Genomic DNA, 14,185 nt, shown 5'->3' on the forward strand with positions numbered 1-14,185 from the left:
ATGATGACGACGATGGTGGTGGTGGTGGTGATGATGATGGTGATGATGATGATGATGATGGTGGTGGTGGTGGTGGTGGCGGTGGAATGATGATTCTGTGGGATGAAGCCTGGTCCCTCTGAGGGTCAACATAAACCTTATTCAGTACCAGCCCCCTCTTTGAGCTCTAGAGTGGTTAGGTTCACCGCAGCCTCACTTCTGCTGCCCCTCTGTTCTCCGGTGTGATGTTCTGACAGAGCCAGCCCTCATGGTGACCACATTTGGGCACTGTAAGTGTCAGTAGGTGTGGAGTCGAAGTGCAGGGAGCTCACGTCGCATCTCACAGTCTGGCCTTCCTATCCCTCTGGCCTGTGGACCTGCAGGTGCATCTGTTCCCTGTGTATCAAGACTTCAAGCACACAGGCAGCCCTCCCTGCTCCTCACCTGAAGCCTGGCCTTCTGGACACCCCAGAAAGTCTGGTCTGACAGTTCACATGGAGGTGAGGAGGATGGAGGCCCCTCTGCTTCCATTTGTGATCTTCCGGCCAAGATGACCAAAGGGAGGAACAGGTGCAGCCTTCCTCTCTTAGTTTCCAAGACATCTGTAGATGCTCGAAAGAGGAAAATCATAGCAGCCCAGAGAAATGACAGCAGAATGCAGTCTTCAGGACAGATAGCTGAGGTACTGTGCGGGCGGAGAAGGGTGACACAGAAGGGCTGGGGCTGGCAGTGAGCTAGAGAAGGAGGCAGAGAGAAAGACAGACAGACAGACAGACAGAGAGGAGAGAGAGAGCCAACTATGGAAAGTTCTAAACATTAGAATGAGGATGGAGCAATTCCAATCATTCAAAACCAAACAAACCTGTAGAATGAAATACAAATCAGTCCTAATACAGAATGTCCAAATAAGGAAAGCGAGCAGGTAGGAGGAAGAATTAAACAGACCCATCTGACTCGTTTGCTGTTGTTATTTTGGGGAAGAGTCTCATGACCTGGAGCTTGCAAACATTTGGTCTTCCTGCCTCAGGTGCTGAGTGCTGGAGTGCAGTACCTCCCACTGAGCCCAGTTAACACATATAGTTTTTTTTTTTATGCTAGTTGTTTTTAAAACATACTTTTATTGTTGCCTGAAGAAATGATTTACAAGGTAATATAAAAGTGATGGTGTTCTAAGTCCAGATGAATTTACCCTAGATATGGGAGGGTTGGGGTGGAGAACAATAGGCAAATCTCCAAATCCACTCTTTTCCAAGCAGGGAAAGTATCAAAAAACATGTTTCTTTGCAAATGTTGATGGTTAGATTGCTTTACCATTAAGATGGCATTTTTACATCTCTCATGTAGCCATTTTTAATATTGAAAGAATAGTTACCTTGCCAATTGCTGTTGAGGTCCACACAAGGAAAGAAAAAAAAAAAAAGAGATCAAAATACTAAATAGAATCCATGCACAAACAAGTAGAACCGGAAGGAAAGGAGAAAACAAATGGCAGAGCTCAAAACAAGAGGAAAAGAAGGGAGACCGACTCCGTATAAAAGTACAAATGCCTACATTTATGCATAGAGAGTACAAGTGAATTCTTTCTCCAAAAAAGGGTGGGGGAACTGAATTAGCAGAGTTAGCCGATAACAAGTCAGACTTCCTACAGGATAACAAAGGGAGAGTTTGTTAAAGAGAAGCATGTACCAAGTAAGAGCTCCCGAGGAAGGGAGGTGAGGTCTCAAACTGAATCACAGGCCTGGAAGGTGGAGGCTCCACTGCGCGCCTCTCTCTGGGGGATCTCTTCCTGCTCCCATGTTTCAGTTATCATCTAGGTGCTAATGGTCCCCATTTGTGGCCAGCCAGATCCGGTTTGTCACAGTCTTGACCATAGTATGTCACCGCTGCACCCTGAGGGGAAAGGGGAACTGTTAGGTAGATAAGAATAGAATATGACAAATAACATGTGGCCCATCCGGACACTTCTTTTTCCCATCATGCCTTGAGCTCCTGCTCAAAATGGTGCTTCTTCTTCCCATAATACCCTGGGTTTCCACTCAAAATCCTCTGTCACTAGTGGAGTCATGTCTCCTACAAGAACAGGCATGACCAATCAGATCCATCTCTATACTCATTTAGGATCAGGCAATATCAATTGGATTTTACTTCCATACTGTGGCCTGAGGCAGGGGAACCAATAAGAAGAGCAGACAGGGCACAAGCCATCAGCCAATCAGCACGAAGCCTGAGAAAGGAAGGTCACCAGGGGAGGAGATGGGGGAGGAGTCCCTCCAGGAGACGCAGTGGACTCCCCTCCCTGGGCCCATCTCCATGGACAGTCTGTACTCCCACTTCCAGTAAATGTCTTGCTTTACTGTATTTTCCTTTTCGTCTGCTATTTTATTCCTTACCTGGTGGAGAAGCAGACCCATATCCCTAGTGGGCTTCAACCCCAGTTCCAGTTATCTAGGGTCACTTCTTCTTGATGAGGTCATTCCTGCCTGCTTCAAGTTCTAGCCAAGAGTGACCAGCTGTCCCTGTTGGCCAGGCCTGAGGAGCTTCCAGGGCTGGCAGGGGGGAGGGGGGGTGAGGGGTGTTCCTTGCTAGCTGACACAGTCACAGGAGACCCAGGAGGTGGCCAGCCCACCTGCTGCTTTGCTGCCAGATGCCCAGCAGAGGCTCATTTCTGTTCCTTTTGTCTCAATGTACACAGACAAACACTGTTGCTGGGGCCGTTGGCCTCTGTGTCTGCTCTTTCTCCCAGAGTGGCTGATGCTCAGCTATTTTTTTTTTTATTGTGAAAATACTGTACAGAGGGGTTACAATTACATGAGCAAGATAATGAGTACATTTCTTATCAAGCATTGTTGCCTCCTCCTTTGTTTCCCCTTCTCATCCCTTCCCATCCTCCCCCTGCCCCCCCATCCAATCCTCCCCCTCCTCCCATCCCCCCCTCCCCACACCAAAGTTGTAAAGTTCGTTTTCAACAGAGCTGACTTGTACATCTCATTGTTGCAATGGGTCCTCCTGTATCCCTATTTAAATGATTTGTTTTTCCCCTTCCCCTCCACAAATTATACCGACATCAAATACAGTGAAAACAGGGGTTATACCATGGGGGAGGGACATACAAAGCAACAAAGAAATAATCTTATAAATGTGTTAGAAACAATTGCATGAAAGAAAAACAACATTTGAATACATATCTTAGGGTTCATTTTCCTAACATCACCTTATCTGACCTCTTCTGCTTGACTCAGACATACACTAGATATTGTAAATAAGGGAAACCATGGGACTTATGTTGCTTTGGGCCTGGCTTACTTCACTTAATATAATTTTTCCCAAGCCTTTCCATTTCCTAACAAATGGGGCAATGTCATTCTTTCTGATGGAGGCATAGAATTCCATTGTGTATATATACACCACATTTTCCTGATCCATTCATCTACTGAGGGGCATCTGGGTTGGTTCCATATCTTAGCTATAATTAATAATGCTGCAATAAATATAGTCGTGCTGGTAGCTTTAGTATGGTCTTGTTTGTAAACATTTGGGTAAATGCCCAAAACTGGGATTGCTGGGTCATAGGGGAGCTCTATGTGGAGTCTTTTGAGGAACCTCCATACTGCTTTCCAAAGTGGTTGAACAAGTTTACACTCCCACCAACAATGCAGTAGGGTTCCCTTCTGTCCACATCCTCTCCAGCATCTGTTGTTATTAGAGTTCTTGATTTTAGCCATTCTAACTGGAGTGAGATGGTATCTCAATGTTAGTAATCAAAACAGCTTGGTACTGGCACATGAACAGACCTCAGGACTAATGGAATAGAATTGAAAACCCAGAAATGAACCTACAGACCTATAGCCATCTAATCTTTGATAAGGGAGCTAAAAAAATAGAATGGAAGAAAGACAGCCTCTTCAGTAAATGGTGCTGGCAAAATTGGTTAACTACTTGTAGAAAACTAAAAGCTAGATCCTTATGTATCACCCTGCACCAGAATCAACTCCAAATGGATCAAAGACCTTGGAGTCAAAGCAGACACTCTGAAAACATTACAGGATGGAATAGGAGAAACCCTAGGTCTCCTTGGCACAGGCCAAAATTTTTTTAATAGAGACCCGGAAACACAACAAATCAAAGAAAGGTTGGACAAATGGGATTGCATGAAATTGCAGAGCTTCTGCATGGCAAAGGACATAGCTAGCAAGAACAATAGAAAGCCCACGGATTGGGAGAAGATCTTCACTAGCCATACAACAGACAAGGGTTTCATATCTAAAATATACCTTGAACTCGAAAAATTAAATCCCCCAACGACAAATCTTCAAAGAAACAACTGCCCAATAAATAAGTGGGCTAAAGACTTAAAGAGAAACTTCTCTGAAGAGGAAAGAAGGATGGCCAGTAGACACATGAAGAAATTCTCAACCTCTCTAGCCTTAAAAGAAATGCAAATCTGGGGCTGGGAAGGTGGCTCAGTGGTAAAGCACTTGCCTTGCATGCTTGAGGCCCTGGGTTCGATTCCTCAGCACCCATAAGCAAAAAAAAGCCGGAAGTGGTGCTGTGGCTCAAGTGGTAGAGGGCTAGCCTTGAGCTGAAGAGCTGAGGGGCAGTGCCCAGGCTCAGAGTTCAGGCCCACGACCGGACCCAAAATTTAAAAAAAAAAAAGAAATGCAAATCAAAACAACATTGCTCATCTAGTTTCAGCAGAGTGAAAGAATGATCACAAGGAGTCAGAACTCTTCCTGGCATGTTCAACAGCTGTCAAGTTGTTTACTTGTTTACAGATATATATATATATATAGTTATCTATATTCATATATATTAAATATATAAATGTATATATAAACATTTTTATATCTCTATAAATATATATTTAATAGAGATATAGAGATATCAATATAGATATATTTGAAGAAAACATAAAATGGCTATTGCAGCTGTGTGTGTGTGTGTGTGTGTGTGTTTCCTTTGATCATTCTCTCTACAGATGTGAGTCTTCGGGCAGAATGTTTCCATCTCCTACTTTTCTATAGCCATTCAGGGGTCTGCAGCCACTTAGTAGGTTTGTTTCATTCCGTTTTGCTTTGCTTTTTTTTTCCCCACAAAGACCTAGTTGGGACAATACATTGAGTTTTCTAATTTTTTAACTTTGTCAAATACATTTGTATTTCCCAAATACCAAATTTAAATAGCTCACTTTTAAAAAACCCTGAGAACATTTTACCTTATTTAGTATTATGTGTTTCAATGCTGGTGTGGGTCACAGGGCCGATGCCAGCAAGCTCTCTGTCACTGAGCCCCGTATGCCACTGGAAGCTCTTGCTTCTCCTCAATCTGGGCCTTGTTCTTCTTCTTCTTTTTTTTTTTTGGTCCGGTCCTGGGGCCTGAACTCTGGGCCTGGGCGCTGTCCCTCAGCTCTTCAGCTCAAGGCTAGCGCTCTACTACTTGAGCCACAGTGCCACTTCCGGCTTTTTTCTTTCTGCTTATGTGGTGCTGAGGAATCGAACCCAGGGCCTCAGGCATGCAAGGCAAGTGCTCTACCACTGAGCCACCTTCCCAGCCCCTGGACCTTGTTCTTCACCGGATCATTTACAGAAATTGATGAAATTTTTTTTAGTGAATTTGTATTCATTAATAAATACTTTTTATTAATGAAATATTTTCATTGTGAAGTATGCCTTCTAACTTTTCACTCCGTAGGGATCCCTTGCTTGTGACACTGCTGGTAGAGAAGGCAACCTGACTTCACAGCAATGGGGTGATTTTATCAACCGTGCTGAAAGGTGTTTGGTTATTGGCATGGCTGCAGAATGAAAGGCTCACTTCTGTCATGGTTTGTGTGGCTTTGATCTGGTGGCCAGTGTGGTGATGAGACCCAGCTGGTTTTCTCTGGCTGGGCATGGTGACCCACCCCTGTAATCTCTACCATTCAAGATGCAGAGATTGAAATGTTAGCTGTTTGAGACCTGGGCAAAAAACAACTAGTGAGACGCTCATCTCAACAAAAAAGCTGGTGGTGCGTGCCTGTGATAACAGCTACAAGAGAGGCGTAGGCAGGAGGTTCACCATTAGAGGCCAGCACTGGTGCAAAAATTCAGGACTCAAATCTAAAAGAAATTAAAACAAGAAAAAGGGCTGGGAGAGCACCTGCACGGAGGCCTGAGTTCAAACCCCAATACTGACAAACACCCCATGATTCCCACATATCTGTTAACTTTACAGGTCCTGAATTTAAATATTTAAGCGGTTTTCTAATGGCATATAGCTACTTCAGACCTGTTTTTTATTTTTTTTGGCTGAAAAACTATGGTCTAACAGAATCTGGTGTCTTTCAGCACTTTATTTGATAAAGTAAGTTTTTCTCAAGTGAGTTTATGCATAATTTTTCTAGAATTTGGACACAACTTTCTTTTTCTAATACCAGGATTTGAATTCAGGGCCTTATCTTTGCTTGGCTGGCTGGCATGTTTGGCTGGCACTCTACTACTTGAACCAGGCTTCCAGTCCTGCCCCTTTTGCTGGTTATAATGAAAATGATGTCTCAGGGGCTTTTCTGTCCAGGCTGGCTTCAAATAGTGAGCCTCTGAATAGCTAGGGTTACAGTGGGAGCTGTTGGCAACTAGATAAACTTAACTTCTGCATTAAAATAAAGCAAAACAAAGGCCTCTTTTGTTTTGGAGGGGGAAAAGCATTATGTAACACGACGTGTGCTATTTTGTCACACGTATTAGGTCCAATCTCCTCAATACTCCTGTTATGTCTCTATCCATCTGGTACCAGTTACTCTTCTCTACTGATATTCCCCAGAATTGTTTCTTGATTTCAACTGTCACTGTCATCTGTGTTGCCAACTGTGACCAGTCAGATGCATCAAGGGTACCCCAGCTTGAGTGAGAATTTTCCACGGACTTTACCAACCTCCCCCATCTGGAACTATCAGCCGCCTCATTCCCACGCAGCTGTGATGAGGAGAATGTGAGCCTCAGCCTCCAGAAGAACCGCACCCCCACCCATAGCCCGTAGGGACCTTCCGAACTTCCTTGTGTCACCCATCACCTTGGTAGCCAATCACAAATAGAATGGGAGCCTGGCGGTGATGAGAAGAAGGGATGACTTAGGTTGGGATAAAAACCAAACAGACCGCCCTGCCCAGGGTGCCTGCCTAGCTCCAGGAAGAGTGGTAGTGCACCCTTCTGGGCAAGCAAATCACCTTGACGAAACCTTTATCTCTTGTGCATCCACTCATTTTCTGATACTGGAGGAGCGTGTGTTTCCAACACTATCCCAATGCATTTGTGTTCTCTGTGACTTCAAGTAATTGCCCTGTGACCATATGTGAAGTATGAGAGCTAGCGAATGGTTTACTTCAAATCAAATTACACGTGTTACCTTCTCCATGACATCCCTATTTGCTCGCATCATCGGGCTGAGTGTGGGCGAGAGGCAGCTGCGATCCCCAGTAGGCAGGCCCGGCTTCGGTGCCCGGGCAACTCCAGGAACTGTCGTACCAGTGAGCATCATCTGTCCCGGGGTGACTCGGGGGCTCACAGTGCAGATCTGCCTCATGTGCGTTGTTTTCCAAAACACTTGACCACCTTTCTCTCCTGGGTGAGATGAAGGACACAGACCTGAGAGGGCCTGGCTGTTGGGCTGGGCCTAGCAGCCTTTCAGCCGAGCTAACTGGAGTGGTTTATTACAAGGCTTATATTTTGTGTAATGGTTTCAGAGTGCTTTGCAAAACTAAACAATTTGTGATCATGGAATACGTAATGAGAAGATAACACAATCTGGGCACAAAACCTAACCTTTACTTTTAGCTTCAGTGTGTATCTATGTCTCCACCCACCCGTCCTACCCAATTGTATTTTCTTTGTACAGAATCACAGGGAGCGTGCATCTCCTTCTGTGGTGATTGAGTCCTTGCTCGTTGCAAGAAATTTCTCCCAAATGTCTGAGAAGAAAATCTCGCATTGAATATTCATGATTAAGATAAATGATAGTCTCCATTGTTGGGTAATCTCCAAATTGGGTAAGCTACATGTCTTTTGTTGATGAGTGTTACTTAAAGACAAGCAAAATCCCACGCTGTATCCAGATCCATAGAGATGACATAATTTTTCAGGAGACAAATACAGAGAGATGCCTATGAAGATTTCGCCAGCTTGTTCCAAATAAATTGGTCTTAACAATTCATCCTACTGGTGAAAATGCTCTCAAGTCATCTGTGGAGTTTGTTTAAAATCCAGTGCTCTTTGAACAGTGATTTGCATCTTTAAAAAGTTCACCTAGCAATTATTCTTCAACTGCCAGATGGTACCCACCCAATTGCTACCTTTAACTGTTACTGAGAATTTTAATTATTCAACTTTTGGCAAGTCTATTTTCAATGATGGGAACCATATCTTTTACTATTAGAACTCTCCGTGTGCCAAGAACAGAATGTACATGGGAGAGAGTTCAATTTGCTGCTTTTCTCTCCAAAACAGCCATAGGATGGAATTTTCAGGACACATGTTCATGGAACTCTTGAGGATGGACTGGGCCAATGCCATCTGATGCTGAGTCTCTCTTCCTCCCCCCGACACCAGCGTCTGCTTCACCCCTGCAGATGCACAAGGACCCTCCATGGTAGTCTGTGCATATCACAAGCAGCTGTTGCCATGGGTGATCAGCCATCTATCTCCCTCTGTTTTTCGGTGCTTGTGCTGGGCCTGGCCCCTAAATATATGCAAAATGTCCACCTTTGTTCTCTGGTGAGAGCCCTTTTAAGGTCCACTGGAAGCCCTGATTCCTTCCTTGCACCTCTGCCCTGGACTCTCCAAACACTACATTTTCTTGCACACCCGGTTTGAACCCATTTTGAGTCAGCTTGGTCCAAGGCTGCAGGACAGGAGGCTTTCCAAGGCTAGTTTCCTCTTGGCTTTGAGTGTTGGAATCTTCTCCTGATGTTTGAGGGCCACACCCTCTTCTGAGTCCAGCTGGGAGAATGAGACCTCTCCGGCCGCAGGTGGATGGGGAGGTAGGCAGCCCTCTAAACAGGTGCTCCTTGATCCACCTGGCAGCCGCGGTCTGGTTTGGTGGAGGCCTGTCCCACCATATGCACCAGCCCTGGCTTCTGAGCTGAGATCTCTGGAAGGACCCCTAGGGCATTCTTCAGGCAGCAAGGGTGGTGAAGGAATTGGGCTTCCGGGCTCAGTGGTGGTGGCAGGCCACCTTGTCAGTGGGGCCCTCATCTCAGCTCTGTCTCCCCAGATTTCTCAGTGGATCTGTAAGCTACTCAGTGTTCTCCTATAAGTGTTCAAATCACCTGGAGTCAGTTTCAGGCACTCGGATTGTACGTAGTGCAGTGCAGTGCCTAAATGTTCTGGCAGGACGCTGAGTAGGGGTCCCTCCTCATCTGCTTTGCCAGCAGTGTGATGTCCGGCATCAGCCATCTCTTCTGGAAAATGGAATCATTGGGGGATTCCCCTTAGGTTTAAATCACTTCATTGGGTGATTACCCATTACTGTAGTTCATTCATTCCAGCTGCCAAGAAAAGGTCCCTGCTGGGTGGCCTGCCCAACAGCAGTTACCATGGCTTGGGAGTCAAGAGTCTGACTTCCAGGTATTGGCAGTTCTAGGCATTGGTTTAGATGGCTTCTCTTACCGTATTTCCACATGGCCGTCTCTCAGTCCCTTTTCCTGATGGCTACCTCTTATGAAGAGAGCCACTTCTTATCAGTCTTAGCATCATTTGAATTTAGTGATCTCTTTCAAGGCCTTGTCCCCAAATACAGCTACTTTCTAAGGTGCGGGGTAATTTTGAGGGGGACAAGAATCCTTCCTAGAACAGATGTCACCATGGAGGCAGAGCAAGGAATACGCTTGATCAACATTAAATATTGTCATTACCCTTTATCTAGGCGTCCCTCCCCCTCCACATAGCCGCTGGATTCCAGAAGGTTTGGCTTGTATGTGGAGCGCTGCTGCAGGACTCCACCTGCTCCGTGGAAGTTACTGTGGATGCTCCTACCATTGCTTTTGGCTTGCATCACTTTGGGGATGTTGTAGAAGAACCTGGATGCACTCATTAGTGGTCCAAGACTCCCAGACAAGTAGGACTGAGCCCAGCAGGGTGCTGGCCTCCTTTATGTGGTTCCTTGATGGCTTTGACCCCAAGACAGGGCAAAACTGTGTAGTTGTCTCTGAACACAGGGAGTCGTAGCATTCCATGGTCAAGTGTGTTGTTGAAATGAAGGCCGTTCAGTAGGCATCCCAGGCAGCTGCCAGCCATGGGCACAGATGGAAAACTCCGAGTTTCCCCTGGGATCTGCAGGGAACAGCAGATGACCTCGTGTCAGGATGGTCTCTCCAGACTGCCAGTGGCCTCTGACCATGTGCTAAGCGCATCCCTCAGTAAGCCCAGCTCCATCCTGGCAGATGAGCCTGAAATCGAGGGAGACCCCTGATGGGGCCTGGGGCCCACAGGCCCTTGTGGATTTACCTTTCTCCAATTCCTCAGGCAGGAACAAAGTGCTGTAGAGCAGCACATTTTCTAAAGATGAGGAAAGTGAATCAGGAGCAAATGACAAAAATGCTTGTGAATCTTCAAATTCTGTTTCCTAAAATAGGGCAAATATACAACCGTGTACACTGGAGACTTGCTATTCTGGAAATAGGCTTTGAGATTCCAGATTATTTTTAGGTGCAAGTTTTAAGTATGGCTCCCTCTGGTCTTTCCAGGAATCTTCCCTTTAAAGTAGACCGAAGAAGAACACTGCTTCTCCCCTGGAGGCCCTGAGCTGGAGACAGCTCCGGACAAGCTCTGCAGAGCGCTGAGCCCCCTCCCCCCTCCACTTTCTGAACCCTTAATGTTCCCAAATGCGTGAGGTGTGCAATCCAAATGCCCAGGCCTTTGGGTTTCACCGTAAAATACATTGTCAAAATGATAAGCCATTCACTCAGCTGCTTATCAAGGATTTGAAATCAAATGTCACAGTGTAATTATAATGGATCTCAGAACAAGTCAGGCATGGCTGGCAGAGGCATATCTCCATAGTAACTGGAAGCTTAGGAGTCACAGAAAGTAAAATAATCAGGAGTGTTTTCTCCTAGAATCCCGAAAAATGCTGTGTGCTTCAAAAATGTAGATGCATGTATGTATGTGTGTATGTATGTACAAAATCAATGTATGTATCCTATAATAAGAAGATATGCATTGAGGAAAATATATTAAAAAGAGGGTCTAAATTGAAGAAAATATCAGATAAAATATCTGATGAAAACCTAAAATCTGAAAGCTGTTCGATACAAAAAGACAAAAAGATTGTGAGTCTGCTTCATGTTAAAGAAGCGCACAGGACAATGACAGATAGACAGAGACAGAGATACAACAGAAAGACAGAGAGAGAGGAACAGACAGAAGGAACCCATTCCCCCATCTTTTGTCTGTGTTAGGCCCACCACGAAGTAGATTACTCCCACGTGAGTGTGGACAGGTCTTTACCCAGTCTGCTAATTCCAGTCTCTTCCAGAAACACCCTCACAAACACATCCAGAAATAAGGTTTAACCACCCACTATCTGAGCACCCTTAGCTCAGGCAAATTAACACATAAAACTAACCATTGCAGTCCTTTCCTAATAGATTATACATTAGTGGAACAGATACATATCAGATATATAAATTAGAATAGATAGATATATAGAATAGTGAACCTGTGGGACAAATGAAGATGAGGATGTAATGAAGAGTAAGAGCAGGTGTCTCTTCAAGGAGTAAATTGTGGATGGCCTGTCTAGGGAGGTAATATTTTGCAACATCCAGATGAAGTGCAGAACTGAACAAGCATGTCTTGAATAAAGGGCTTAAGGTTTTCTTGTTCAAGCAGAGATCTGAATTTTCAATGGCTCATGTTTGCAAAGGAATTGCTCTTTTCCATAGACCTTTGTTTTAGGCTGGGCATTGGGAATGTAAGTCATTTTGGCTACACCCAACAAGCCATCAAGCCAAGAGGAGTTATAGTTAGGTTATTGTGAACCGGGCACTAGTGACTCACACTTGTAATCCTGGCTACTCAGGAGGCTAAGGATCCAAGTTCAAAGCCAGCCCAGAGAGGAAAGCCTATGAGACTCTTATCTTCAATTAACCACCAAAGAGCCTGAACTGAAGTGCTGGCTCAAGTGGTAGAGCACCATCCTTGAGCAAAAAAAGCTAAGGGAGAGTGTTCAGGCCCTAAATTCAAGCCTCAGTATCAGCATAAAACAAAACAAAATAAATAAAACAATGAGGTTACTGATGCCGCCAGCCGCGAGAAGCTTTGGTGCCCTGTTAGACATAGGTATGGGAATAGATATGACATTTAGGGACGTCTGTACTGATTTTTATTCTGGGTTCTGGAAATCAACCTAGGATTTCACACATGCTAAAATATGCTCTACCGTAGAGCTATATCCTTAACCCCAATACACATTCTGGATGGAGGAATGAGGCTGTTCCAGGAAAGAAACATCTTCTCAGAATGCACGGATGTGTCTGAGAGAAGAGGTAAAAAAGGTTGTCACCATCTGCCCAGAGATCTCAAAGGCAGAGGAAGAATGCCAAGGAACAGGACATGGTAGAATAAGCCACATCTTGGTTTGATTGGTTTGTTTTCTGTCGCAGTTGTTTTCTTGGGACTGTCTCAGATAAGTCAGGGTGAGCTAGTCACTGTAGGAGCAGGCACAGGCTGGCATCTGAACTCCTCGTCCTCCTTAGCTCCCTCCCAGGGAGGCCGAGACCTGCGGAGTGCTCAGGCAGGATGCAGGCTGTTCCAGCTTCAGGGTCTTTATGGCAAGGAGGAGCTGAGCTCCGGGACAAGGAGCCAGCTTCCTTTGGGACTGACGTGACCCAGGAATCTTTCTCCACCTGCTCACCCAGACCTTGATCAGGAGGACAGCTACTGAGGCCCCACTGCTGAGATTGCCCATGGTCCCATCCTTTCATGCAAAAGGAAGGCTCAGGAAGGAGATGTTGACCAAGACTGCAAAGTTTAGCTTGGGGAAGGCGGGGCGGGGGAGGGGGGAAACCCAGTCTCAGCTGGAGTCTGAGCTTTGTTTCTCAGAGTTCAGATATTAGTTCAGGATCCCTGTAGGGAACAGAATCTGTGTGTGGTTTTAGTGAGGAGACACTGGAGGAGAAATGTGGGAGGAAGGCTTGCCAGCGGATACAGCAGGTGGTGACCACAGGAGAAACGAGATTTCTATGAAAGAGCATTCTTGTGCTCGGTTTTACTTCCACTGAAGTCTTTACCTGAACTCTTTACCTCATTTTTTTAAAAAAATAAAAATAACAAAAAGAAAAAAATAAAAAAAAATAAAAAATAAAAATAATAGTACTGGGGTTTGAACTCAGAGCTGCTGCTCTATCACCTGAATCCTACCTCAAGTCCAGATTTTTTCACTAGATAATTAGAGGTAGAGTCTCACAAACTTTTCTAACCTGGCTGTCCTTGAACCATGATCTTCCAGATCTCAGCCTTCTGATTAGCTAGGATTACAGATGTGAGCCACAGGCTCATGACTACATTGAATAGCTCTTTAAAATGAACAAAGTGCTATCATTATTTATTGTTCTTTTGTTGTGCAAGATTTTAGGTATACAACATGGCTTTGGAGATACACAGACCAAGGGTTACAATGGCTTCTCTTTCCAGTTGACTGACCGCTGGCAAACAGTTGTGCTGAGTCCTGGCCAGTGGTGGAATGACTTTAGACCAATGGTAATTGCGTTCGTTTTCACTTTTCGGTTAGTGCGACCTGTCCTTCCTCTGCATTTAGTTGGGGTCATGAACGTTCCTTCCCTTCATTTCCTTTCTGGGTAGAAACTCAAATTTGTCTAGACCATCCCTGAGAGATATCCCAAGGTTTCTTCTTTGTCTCTAGGCAAACTCTGACCAGTGGTTCATTGTACACGAACCCTTCCTTCTGTCTGAGCCTCTAATCGTCATGCCCAATGTAGACTCGACTAACTCTGTCCTGCCTGTGGCCTTGGTCCTTGTTTGGTCGTGGGTCCAGCATCCATCCCACTCCATCACATCATTCACACCCTGCCTTGCCTGGCTGCTGTCTCACCCTGGAGACCCCAGTGTGACTAATCTCTGTGCTCCCCTCACTCCTCTTTGTGAGTGCTGGCCAGTCTCCCTCTCACAGTCTGGTCTTGGATCTTCTGGATGTCCCTGTGTCTCCCGGGAGCACAGAG

This window comes from Dipodomys merriami, unplaced genomic scaffold (assembly GCF_024711535.1).
Source record: "Dipodomys merriami isolate MVZ:Mamm:240054 unplaced genomic scaffold, mDipMer1.0.p SCAF_1, whole genome shotgun sequence".
NCBI lineage: Eukaryota > Metazoa > Chordata > Mammalia > Rodentia > Heteromyidae > Dipodomys > Dipodomys merriami.